The sequence below is a fragment of the Herpailurus yagouaroundi genome, unplaced genomic scaffold, assembly GCF_014898765.1.
Source record: "Herpailurus yagouaroundi ecotype Mexico unplaced genomic scaffold, PumYag 77, whole genome shotgun sequence".
In the NCBI taxonomy this organism is placed as follows: Eukaryota; Metazoa; Chordata; class Mammalia; order Carnivora; family Felidae; genus Herpailurus; species Herpailurus yagouaroundi.
Genome location: NW_024412388.1, coordinates 38172490 through 38183699, shown reverse-complemented (window position 1 = coordinate 38183699; position 11210 = coordinate 38172490). Strand labels below are relative to the sequence as shown.

The 11210-nt window shown below is 47.2% G+C and overlaps 2 long non-coding RNA genes across 5 annotated transcripts in view; both read right to left on the bottom strand.

Moving 5' to 3' along the window:
* The window catches only part of LOC121027084 (uncharacterized), a 12111-nt gene extending 4198 nt beyond the window's left edge, over positions 1-7913 (bottom strand). Inside the window, exons 1-2 of the long non-coding RNA XR_005788551.1 lie at positions 7862-7913; positions 1583-2929 (exon numbers count right to left, since the gene is read on the bottom strand). This is a non-coding gene — a long non-coding RNA (uncharacterized LOC121027084). The remainder of the gene's footprint in view (positions 1-1582; positions 2930-7861) is intronic.
* A 66-nt stretch (positions 7914-7979) lies between these two features.
* LOC121027082 (uncharacterized) overlaps positions 7980-11210 on the bottom strand; it is a 6367-nt gene continuing 3136 nt past the window's right edge. The window contains exons 1-3 of one of the 4 annotated variants that reach the window (XR_005788545.1): positions 10676-11122; positions 9004-9254; positions 7980-8026 (exon numbers count right to left, since the gene is read on the bottom strand). This is a non-coding gene — a long non-coding RNA (uncharacterized LOC121027082). Of the gene's footprint in view, positions 8027-9003; positions 9255-10675; positions 11123-11210 lie in introns of those variants that run through there. The other 3 variants (XR_005788548.1, XR_005788547.1, XR_005788546.1) reach the window with 3 other exon arrangements.

Genomic DNA, 11210 nt, shown 5'->3' with positions numbered 1-11210 from the left:
GTGTGTATGTGTGTGTGTGTATATATATATATATATATATATATATATATATATCTCAATGGAACAGAATAGAGAGTTCTAAATATAGGGCCACATATAAGTAACCAATGCTTTTTTATAAAGGTGCGAAGGCAATTCAATATAAAAGGATCATCTTTACAACACATGGTACTGGGACAATAGATATTCATTTCTAAAAAGAAAAAAAAAAGGAAGCAGCAGCCCTTGATTCTTATTTCACACCTCATAGAAAATGGATCACTGACCTAACTCTAAAACCTAAAACGGTAAAACTTATAGGAGTAAACAAAGGAAAGAAAGCCTTAGCGACCATGGATTAGGCCAAGATTCTTAAATATGAAACAAAAAGCACAAATTATAAAACAAACAAAAACATTGATAAATTAGACTTCCTAAAAATTAAAAATATTTGCTCTCCCAAAGGCATTTTTAAGAAAATCAAACTGCAAGCCATACACTGGGAGAGAATATCTGCACAACTATGTTTGGCAAGAGACTTGTGAACAGAATATGGAAAGAGCCATCACAGTCCAGTAAAAAGTTAAATAGCATAGTAATAAGCGAGCAAAAAATTTGAACAAAGGATTCACTAAGTAAGAATGTCAAATAAGAACATGAAAAGATGCTCAACATCACTAGTCATGGGGGAAACACACATTAAAACCACAATGAGGTACCATTCACACCCACAAGGATGACTAGAATTACAAAAATGGGCAAGGTTAAGTGTTGGTAAGGAGGGAAAAGTGTTGGTAAGGAGCACAAAGTTAAATGAAAAACACAGACATGGTCTCTACCCTCATGAAGCTTCTATCTAGCCATACTCTCTCCCTTTGTATGTGACAATCCTTTGACTTCACTGCCTTAAGAACTCCCGTTTTCCCGGCCCTGAGCCAATGTTTTGTGTTATAGCTGGAAACAGTGACCACTCCAGCTGTGGTATGTCTGGAAGTCTGGAGGAAAAAGGATCTAGAACCGTGAGGAAACAGTTGGCATTGACTCGGCTAAACCGCGAGCATGAGCTGCTGATTTGAGAGGAGAAGAGAGAGGTGTGACTGCTAAAACACTCTGGGCAGATTAAGAAAAAGCTCCGAGGCAGAAAATTCAACTAATCGGGGGCACCTCTGCCACTACGAAGGCTGACTGGATTCCAAGGCCACTGCGTCTCTACGGAGGCAGTGAAAGAACAGGAGTTACAGTCGGAATAGCTTAGCAGCTGTAAGATCTTGGAAAATCAATTCGTCTCTCTTAACCTCCAATCCCTGAGCATGTAGATGTCAGATGAATAATGACTTAGTAAAACAATGAATGAGAAAACTGTAGAATGTTGGAACCAACATTCGTTCTAGACACAAGGAATTTTTTAAATGGTGATCAGGACAGTAGAAAGAAGCAAAATCTTTTATATGAGAAATGGAGGAAAGAACAATGAGACACAGAGTGACCTGGTCTCTGTGAATGTATGCCTAGCTATCATGAAGAAAATAGAGAATATTTGCTCCATGTGATCCCAAGGATGGGAGCGAGGCAAATGGCTGTTATAAGGTATGGAGACGCATACCTCAGGCAGGCAGATGCAGATTCAATATGTAGAAGTTTCCGAGTGCTAAGAGTTGCTTACAAGTGGAATTGGCTACCTCACAAGGTAGTGAGCTTCTTGTCACTCGATGTCATAAGCAGCATCCAGGTGGGGTAGATGAAAAGGAGTATCAAACACAGCAGGTGAGAAGTAGAGAATCCAACCCAAATTCTGAATTGAGAAAAGTGGAGTTTTGAATACGGATATGGTGAGTTTGAAAGGAAGGCAGGGCATGTAAGTAGAGGAGAGACTGCCTGTCACTGGAGATACAGATGGGAAAGTCGTTATGAAAATGTCCATCGCTGAAGAAAGTCAACTGACTCCCCGTTACCGGTTTTGGTAAGCAAAGGCCAAGTGATTCTAAACATTTACAGAAGTGTGCTGGTGGGTGCCCTTGGAGCCACTGCCGGCTTGTAGAGGGCCTTGTGGAATCAAACATAGATGCAGCCCACTTGCTGCTGGCTGGATGTCAGTGCCCACTCACCTGCTCAGCAGAGCACCCTTGTGCATGGTACAACCTACCCAACTATCCAGTGCGGGCCACTATGCCACAGACACCCACAACTTCTTCATAAAGTGTCCACGTCGTACAGGACTCATGCCCATTTATAACATTCTAGAAGACCATGAAAATGTTTATCCTAGGAGAGGAAATACTTTTGAGTTCTCTTCTTATTGGTATTATTAGTAATAATCATAAAAGTAATATTCACAGCCCTTTACACAAAGTGCTTTCACATCCATCAGCTTGACCCCCATGCCAATCTGTGAGCTATGCATTGCTATTGTTTTCCCTTCACAGATGAGGAAATTGAGATCTAGAGGGATTAAGCTAGCACGTATTTTGCAGTTACAAACTCCTAATCATCAGGGAAATGTATACATTGACTCGCACAAACCACATTGATCCTGCAAGGGCCCAAATAAAAGGAAACAGCGGATAAGCATGCAGGGCTCCCAGAATTAGCTGAACCACCAATAGCCCCACTTAACCCCTTTACACTTGACTTAGCTCTGCTTGAGTCCTTACTGACAATCTCTATAATCTCTCTATCCTGCCTCAGCCTGGGTCTCCCATTCCAAATTTTGGTCCACTGGATAGCCTTCTGTTCTTGGCTCCTTCTATTCAGACACTCCACACAAATGGTTCTACTCAGAACAGCCCCTCCTCTGACAGGTCCTGGGAACTCCCCTTTTTGAGATTATCTTGAAGGCAGCCCTCATCTGTTGATGAAGCCTGGTGCGGCTGAACGTCTGTCCCAAACATTCTTTTCAGCTATACAGATGGGTTATGTTGAGTCATCATCCATGGGCTCTCCCAGGGGCTCCCTTGTGAACAAAGAGAGATGGTTGATAGGATTAGATATTCAGTCCAGGGGGCAGAGTTCAGTCTGGATCGGTGGTCAGGGCTAGAGGCTGACCAGTAGCCCAGGTCAGGGTGCTGATGTTCCTCTGAGAAAGTACAAGTATTTACTTCACAATGACTTTATCCACCATGCACATCATTCACATACTTGCTGCCTTCCCTGGTGTAAACAACAGAATGAAATGTCCTAACAAGGATTAGCCTGCCCATTGTCTCCGGATCTCAAGCCCCTTGCTTTCTCTAGTGCTTATCAAGGCCTTCTCCAGTGGAGCCCTCTCTCCCTAAAACCGGAAGTTCCTTCCTCTCGGCTAGATGCTTCATACCAGCATGCAAACACGATATAAGACTCATGTTTTAAAAAGTCTCTCCATGAACCCTATGTTCCTATGCAACTCCACTGCTTTACCCTTCTCCACAAAACCCAAGAAGGAGTTGTCTGAACTGGTTGTTGCTGCTTCCTCTCCTCCCTCTCTGTTCTCAACCCATTGAGCTTCTGTCCCCGGCCGTCCACTGAAATGGCTCCTGTCAACCTTCCTGTGGTCAAATCTAATGCTCACTTCCCTGGTTTATTTCACTGGATATCTTGACCTCTCTCTCCTGGGATTTCTTCTACTTCTGTTGCTTTGGGTGAAGGCTTCTCTCTCGAACCAGAAATGATCAGGTCCTCTGGGCTTAGATGCAGGTTTTCCTTAATTCTCAATCTCTGTCTTTCAGATGAGCCCTTAGTTTTAAATATCATCCTATGCAATGGAGTCTAAAGGGATCCTTCCATCCTGGACCTCTCCGCTGAGCTCTAGGCTCATTTGTAAGCCGTCTCCCAGCACTGCCACATGGACCCCAGTAGGCAGCTCATATCCAACATGACCTAAAATTGGATTCTCGTTACCTTCCTTTTACTCAGCCTTCCCCTCTCTGTGAATGCAGCCAGCTGCTTGGGACAAAAACCTCAGCATTCTCCTTGATTCCTGTCCCCCTCACCCCCATGTCACATGTGCCACCTTTGGCTCTAACTCTGTATGATCCAAATCTGCTCCGTGGACAGAGCCACCACCATCCTCACCCTAAGTACTGCCCTAGTGCCCTTCCTGGACCCCTGAAGGTCCGCACCCACCTCCACGACACAGTCTGAACCATGTTCTAAAAATGTGTTCTTGTGCCCTACACGTCTGGCTTTGCTGGACTTCTCTCTGTTTCCTAAACACGCCAACGTGGCTTTCTCTTTCAGGGCTTCACCCTCCGCTGGGAATGTTCTTTCGCCAGATCTTTTCCTGGCAAACTTCTCATCATTCACCAGACACTCCATCACTTCTACTATCTCCACGGGTAATGGTTACTTCTATATTTTTGTTCTTCATTAACTAGAAAGTAAGGTCTGTGTGAGCTAAGACTCTACCTATCTAGTTCACCAATTCTTTAGCACCAAGATCGATTAGGCTCGCAACACACATGCAAAGCATTAATGAATGAATGACCCCTCTCATGCTCTCTGATAGTCGCCATCATTCCCAAGCACCAGTCCCTGAAGCAGGCACCTGCTAAGCGTGAGCTCCATCTTTCTCTGGAGCCACACTGCCTTGTGGCAAACCGTGGCTCCACCGATAACTGGCTGTGTGACTTTGGGCAGATTTTGGGCTTCAGTTTCCACACCTGTAACATAAGGATAATAATAGTATCTCCCTCATCAATTGACTATGAACAAGTGAGATGGGACACATTTAAATAAAGTGATAGAATGGTGCGGGGCACACAGTAATTCTCAATACAAGTTAGTAAAGATTATGTCCTCGAAATAGCAATTCTGTAAGGCAGGATTCTTCAATCTTAGTATGACTGATATTTTGGGTGGGCTAATTCTTTGTTGTGGGAACTGCCCTACTCACGGTAGGATGCTTAACAGCATCCCTGCCTCTACCCACTAGCTGCCAGTAGCACATCCCCAGTTATGAAAACCAAAAATGTCTTCAGCTATCACTGAATGTCCCCGAAGGGACAGGAAGGGCACAACCATTTTCTACAGGCATATACTTTTACTCCTGTTGACAGATATGAATTAGAAGTTTTCAGAGTGTAAATAGTGGCCCACGGTCTTAGGGATACAAAGGGAGGAAGCAAGGTTCAAACTCCAGTCTTTCTGGCCCCACAGCACATGTTCTTTTCTCCACGGCTTACTGTGCTCGAGGCCCAAGCCCCCCTCCCTCACCCTGGTCAGCTCGCACACTCACAGATCCGTGCTAATTACATAGCAATGTAGAACGTTATATGTGGTTTGTTATTTTATATCCAGGAACATGGTCTATAGCCTTCATTACATAAAGCAGCTGTGTGTATACTTGGGGTCTAAGTGCTATTTAGTGGTCAGCTCGATGGGGTATTTTGTTTCAGGCATCACATTTCTTTTTCCCCTTTCCATACCTCTACTGAATCCTGAAAGGAGGTATGGAGCATGGCACAGCTTGGGCTAGAGTGAAAGGCAAAAGTCTCCTAAATGACGATGGTCCCATGTCCTAATGAGGTTGGGAGACACAGTGCAGGATGGGCCATATATGCAGTGTGAATTGGCCCCCCAGTGATTGTGTGTGTGTGTGTGTGTGTGTGTGTGTGTGTGTAGAAGCCACACCCAGTCAGCCCATGCTACCTGTACCACCTTCCCATCTGTGTCTGAAAGGAAGCAAGTGGTTAAGTAGAAAGACATAGACAGTCCAGGCCTCTAATTATCAACCGTGTGACTTGAATATGCCATGTGCGCCCTCTGAGACTTGGTTTCCTCATCTTTAAAATGGGTGTGAAAATATCTGTCTCACAGTGTTGCCGGGACCCTTTAGATAAAAGGTCCTGCACTTAATCGGTCTACCACAACTCCCAGCTGCCCTTCCTTCTGCACTTGCCGACGCCCGCGACCATGTCACCCAACCCCCCACTCCAGCCGCTCTCGGTGCCACCCTCTTCTCCAGCCAGGATGTTCTCTTCCCTTTGCTTTCTCTCTCTCCATCTATTTAAATGCTACCTGTCCTTCGCCGCCTAGTTCAAATCCCCACTGCTCCTGGAAGATGTCCTTGACGCTTCAACTCCCACTGACTTCTCCTGGACTCTTACATCACTCACCTGGCACCTAAATACATTGCAACTAGTCACCTGAGTATTTCCATCTTGTTCCAAAATTGCAAGGAGCCAGAGGTCAGGACTATATTCCTTCATGCCTCACACAATATATACTACACCTGGGGACCCAATAAGCATTGGTGAGTTAACAGTCAACACACACGATTGTTGTTGTATCACCTCTGTCTGCACACATCTCATCTAGAACCTGAGTTACCCTTCAACCAGCACCTGCAATTTATGCAGAGCAAGCTAAGAAGATTATATCCTTTGAAAGCCAAGATGAAGGGCTTTCCACAATCATGCATGGCCCTTCCTGCTGTAGTCTTATTTTCAGCCCTTCCCAACGGTTCTTGAATTCTCTCTCCCCCGCCATGATTATTCACAGCTCCCCAAATATGTCAGACACTTACACTTCCATGCCACGGCACATGCTGTTCCCACTGTCTGAAATGACCTGCCTCTCCTCAACCTCCCCGTCCAAATCCTGCTCATCCTTAAAGGTCAGCTCAGATATTGCCTTCTTGCAAAGACCTTTGCTGAGGTCCTCTCTCCTAAGGTTGTTCCCCCAACACACACACACACACACACACACACACACACACACCCATTTGTCTCCCAAATCGCACTATTTGCATCTGTCTCCCTCACTGGATGGCAGGCTCTGTGAGGACAGTATCTGAGCTGATCCCTCTGTGCTCTCCACACCCCACTCATCGAGCTGCACCACCGGTGGTGGTTTGTTTTTTAAGAGCGCCACCTTGTATAGCAACTCTGATCCTTTGTTGTGCTTCTATGATCTTGTGTCTCTTTCCCTACTTCCATGAGGGAAGGCTCTTTTCTGAATCACCTCAGTGTCTGATGTTTTTCTAGTTGTTTCCATCACTCTAGACTGTCTTAAGCATGGCTGACCGCTGCGTGGCCCTAGAATCTTCCCTCCTTGCCCCCACCCCATCCCCAAGGCAGTCCTGTCTTTCAGTCACCAAGGGTTCACTTCCAGACAAGGAGGGCTGGGGTGGAGGAGGCAGAGTCTGGGGTGGTAGGAGATGGGCACAAGTGGCATAGGAGCTGAACTGAACGTCAGGCCAGGCTGAGGGCAGCCCTCAGGCCCAGAGCAAAGTGCCTCCTTTGAGGTCAACTGAGCAGGGGAGCCCCTCATCTCCTTCCCTAAGAGACGCTCTGTGGCAGGACCCAGGGCTCCTGGATCTGCTCAAGAGGCAGATTTTGTTGGTTTAGTTCCGCTACAAGGCTTCTGTTTCTGCCCAGGCTGTTATAGCCTACAGATTCCTGGTACTCATCTGATTGAACATCAATTAAATTGCAATAAAAGGAAAGTGGGCCGGATGTGCCCTGGGAGAGGGGGCAGGTGGCTGCGTCCACTGCCTGCTTCCTGAGCCCTGTGCCTCCAGGCCCGTGGGCGGTCAGGGGCCGTGGATGCTGCACTCTCGTGTGGGACACAGAAGACCCTTATAGGTTTTCTGCTCCGTGAGCTTGTTCATACTGATGGCAGGGAAACTGAGGTACAGTGAGGCCAACGAAACTCCCCACAGCTGCTCAGGGAGACATAAGCAAAAGCACAGTGACTCTCTAGGATTTTTAGGGGTGTTCATCCAGGGCTTCTCTCACTACACCAGGTGGGAGAAAAAATTATTGGAAAGCACTAAGACCTTTGTTCATGAGGACTGTCTCCTGGGGCTCTAAACTTGTTTGTTCTTTGTTTTTTAGTAACAGCTTTATGGAAATATAATTCACATACCATATAATTCACCCACTTAAAGTGTAAAATTCAGGGGTACCTGGGTGGCTCTGGTGGTCAAGCATCTGACATCAGCTCAGGTCATGATGTTGTGGTTTGTGAGCTCGAGCTCCGCGTCGGGCTCTGTGTTGACAGCTTGGAGCCTGCTTCAGATTCTGTGTCTCCTTCTCTCTTGGCCCCTCCCCAACTTGTGCTCTGTCTCTCTCTCTCAAAAATAAACAAACATTTATAAGTAAATAAATAAATACATAAATAAATAAAGTGTATAATTCAATGGTTTTTAGTATATTCAGAGCATCGTGCAAACTTTACCACAATTAATTCTAGACTATTTTCATTACTCCCCAAAGCAACCCAGGACCATTCAGCCAAGGTCCCTTAATCTCCCTGTTCCTTCTAACCTTAAGCGACTACTAATCTACCTTCTTCCTCTATATATTTGCTGCTTCTGGACAATTCATATAAATAAATTGTATTATATATGCCCTTTTGTGACTGGCTTCCTTTTATTTAGTGTAAAGTTTTCAACACTGGTCCATATCATAACATGTATAAATACTTCATTCCTTTTTATGGAAAGATAATATTCCATCATGTGAATATATCACATTTTGTGTGTCCACTCATTTACTGATGGACATTTGGGTTGCTTGTCCCTTTTAGCTATTTTGAATAATACCACTACCTTGTGTGGATGAATGTTTTCAACTCTCCACTGAAGAATGAAAAAACCTGTTTGTTCTTGCACCTCATTAATAATATCAGTAACAAGGCTGGTGGAGATCCTAAAGTATTGTTGTACACATTGACTCAGAAAAATAGGACAGGAAACTAGGTGGAAAAAGAGAGGCACAGAGACGTTAAGTGTCTTGACCCTGGTCACACAGCCCTAGGTTAGGGCCATGAAGGAAGAAGTCATAGCTGGCATTCATGACAATTAGCCGATGAATCTTTTATAATTTTAGGAAAAAAGTCTCGGAACATTTTAAAAATCATGCACACATGCACCATCACTTTAATGATATGGATCCATTTTTAATGCCATCAGGTCCCTTCTTACCCTCTATCTGTCTCAAGTCTTCTAATTCTCCATGAAGAACATCACACTGCCTCTCACTGGAATCACCTTCTCCTGCTTCTCAATGGTTTCACCTCACCCTTACCGAGCGAGCACATCCTTACCTACTCCTTCACAGCAGGCAGCTTTGGAGCCAGGGGGAGCAGGGACTCTTCAAAGGACTTCTCTTTTGTCACCGCTGTGGTCTCAGAGCTCTGTGGGTGGGAAACACGGAGCCACGCTGTTGTCTCACACCATCCGGGCACTCTGGCCTGCTCTGCATCTGTCGCCAGACGTATGCTGGCCGGAGACCGAGGCTGCTCTGGATCCTAGTTGGTTGAACCATACGAAATGGCCAACGTCAGTTATTTGGGGCCTACAAAAATGACAGTCTAATGCAGTTCAACCTGCAAGTGTCTGGTGCCCCCCTCCTTCCCTCCTGTGCTCTGCCCAAAGGCCCAGGTCTTGTGCTCTGAGCCCTTCTGCCCCTCCGGGCCAGCTGTGTTCCTTGCCCAACCTTCTAGAGTGGCCATTCTCCAGCTGCTCCACTGGTGCCTGAAGACGTGAGTGCTCCGGGGGTGATGGGAAAGCACTGGGCTAGGAGTCAGGTCACCTCTGCACTGGCTGCCTGTCTCCTCACTGACCTCTCTGCCCCCAACTCGCCCCCTACAGTCATGCCTCCTAAAAGAACAGATCAGCTCCAGCCACCCGCCCTCTAACTCACGTCTTGCCATGTCTCCCTGTCACACAGTGTATGTAAAGTACAAACTCTTCAGTCTGGCCAGAAGACACAACTGAAGCTCCTGCCACTGGCCTTTTGTTCCAGCCGGGTCCAACTGCTTGCAGTCCCCTGGAGGAGTTTATGCTCTCTTGGCTCTGCACCTGGCACCTGCTCTTCCTCCACCTGGGAGACTTTGTGTGGCTCCTTCACTCAGCTACCTGTGACTTACCCTTCAAGACCACTCCCAGGAGTCTTCCCTGAGCGTCTGAGCTGTGTTGGGAGACCTTCTTCTCTGTTCCCATTCTCACTGCTTCTGTCTCTCCTGGTACTCATTGTCCGTTTTTTGTTTTTTTGTTTTTTTTAACTTTTTTCTTAATGTTTTTATTTAGTTTTGAGAGACAGGGCACCAGTGGGGGAGGGGCAGAGAGAGAGGGAGACACAGAATCTGAAGCAGACTCCAGGCTCTGAGCTGTCAGTACAGAGCCTGATGTGGGGCTTGAACTCACAAACCGTGAGATCATGACCTGAGCCAAAGTCGGCCGGTCAACCGGCTGAGCCACCCAGGCACCCCTCATGGTCTGGTTTTAATGGCCTTTTTGCATGTCTGTCCCTGTCTGCCTATCTGGGCTATGGGCTTCTGATAATTCTACCTAATTCATACTTCAATCTCTGTTGTCAGCATAGGTGTCATGAACTTTCATTTAACAGATCTAAGCAAGGCTTCTGTGACTGTTTCCCCATTTGCTGAAAATGCAGACGCTTGCCCCTGTCCCTTGGTTTTCTCTAAGCTTCATTTGCCCCTCAGGAACAGAAAATTGGATTTAAAGGTTCTCTCAATTCTCATGGTGTAAGGATTTGGGATATGAATCTTCCCTGTTCCCTGGCCATTTACAGGGATCCTATGTGGGTCCAAGGAAGTTAATGGGAGAAGATTGTTCAAATGGAGGTGCCAAGGAATTGTGAGGAAGATTACTTTGCTGTTCTGTTTTGTTTTAATTCACCTGGTGTCTGCAGGGCACGTACTAAGCACATTGCCAGTGTTAGCCAGGCACTGTATGATACAAAGTTGTAATTACCAGGTTCCCTGGATTTCCTTTGAGTGCTGCCTTCCCAGCCAGTCTGGGAGTGCCTGCCCACTCCTGCTTCTTTCGCTGTTAACTCCCTCCGCGACCTGCGCATCACATGCTTTGGGCGATGCTGGCCCAGGTCCCCAGAATTCGTCCCCTAGCCTAGTCCCTGTCCACAGAAGATCCCACAGAGTTTGGCCGAGCGGGGCCTCGGCCCGGGCGCCCCCTGGCGGCCGCGCACCGAAGCTAGGGCCGGCGGGGAGCGGGCCAGGGGAAGGGGGAGCGATGGGGGAGGAGGAGGCACGGGCAGGGGAGGAGAGGAAAAAGTTGCGCTGGGAAGTTTGGAAAGTGGGGAAGTGGCTGCTGCGGGCTTCGCCTCCCTCCGCGCGTGTGTGAGGGAGCGAGCGAGGGAGCGAGAGAGGAGCGAGCGAGCGCCTGCCATGCCCATCAGACCCCGCCTCGCCGCGCCCGGGCGCGGAGCTCGCCCCGACTCCCTGCGGCCCGGCCCGGCCCGGCGCGGCCCGGCGCGGCTCCGTACCCCCTT